Here is a 989-nt window from a genome sequence, read left to right on the forward strand (position 1 = left end):
CTGCGCAGAAGTTCCAGGAGCGCCTGTGGCAGGAGCGATAGGTCTACACTGTTAGAGCTAACTTCTGACTATACTGTAATACACACAACGCTTAGCAATACAGACCGACGGCAGATCATGCAATGATACGATGCCCGCTGACAGGTCGCTGGAAATAGATAACGGTTCTAATTTATTTTTGTCGTCGAGGTTGTCCGTGCTCGTCGTCACTGTCAGTGTGCAATGGATCATATGGAAACAATATGTTTCTAACTTTCCCTGAAAAGTTCGTTTGTGTGTTACGGTCGGTCGCTGTTCGCTGCAGTGTTTCTTGGCCTATAGTTGTCACAGGCACACAAAAAGCTCTAGATTGACTAATGCTGCATAAATCAATAATAACAATGAAATAACAATTTTTGAATGTTGTCAAAATAATGTTGTTTACACACTTACCGGTGGAATAATTAGCTCAAATAGCTGGTGATGGATGCGAGATGTTTGGCCACTGCCAACTACAAGCTTCAGACGGTTCAAGTAAAACGCTACAGAATTTTTAATAGCCTTAATGGCAGTACACACTACAGATGATTCAGGATTACTTATGTGACTTATCCTACTGTATTAATTATGTATATATATATAATTATTTTATTATATTAATGATATATATAAAAAATATTATTACTGGTATATTTATCCGCCCCACTCACTGACTCAGTATTATTTAGGGTATGCGTGTTCGCCTCCTAAAGCTGGCAACCCCCTTTATCTCCGGCAGCAGCCAAATGGGGGGCGGGGCGAGCTCATGCCTCTGTCTAGCAAAGCACAATACTGGTGAAATGGTTATACGCCTGTACTAACATTTACACAGCATCTGCAAACAAATCAATTTCCAAAGTAAACAACTTGAGACCGCGCCTGTTGTAAAATTTTAGTACGAGTTCATTTTTGGCCTCTAAAACAGCTTGCATAAGATTTAATAAAAGTTAAATATGGGAAGCTTACCTGTG

The sequence above is a fragment of the Priapulus caudatus genome, unplaced genomic scaffold (assembly GCF_000485595.1).
Source record: "Priapulus caudatus unplaced genomic scaffold, Priapulus_caudatus-5.0.1 Scaffold321, whole genome shotgun sequence".
In the NCBI taxonomy this organism is placed as follows: Eukaryota; Metazoa; Priapulida; class Priapulimorpha; order Priapulimorphida; family Priapulidae; genus Priapulus; species Priapulus caudatus.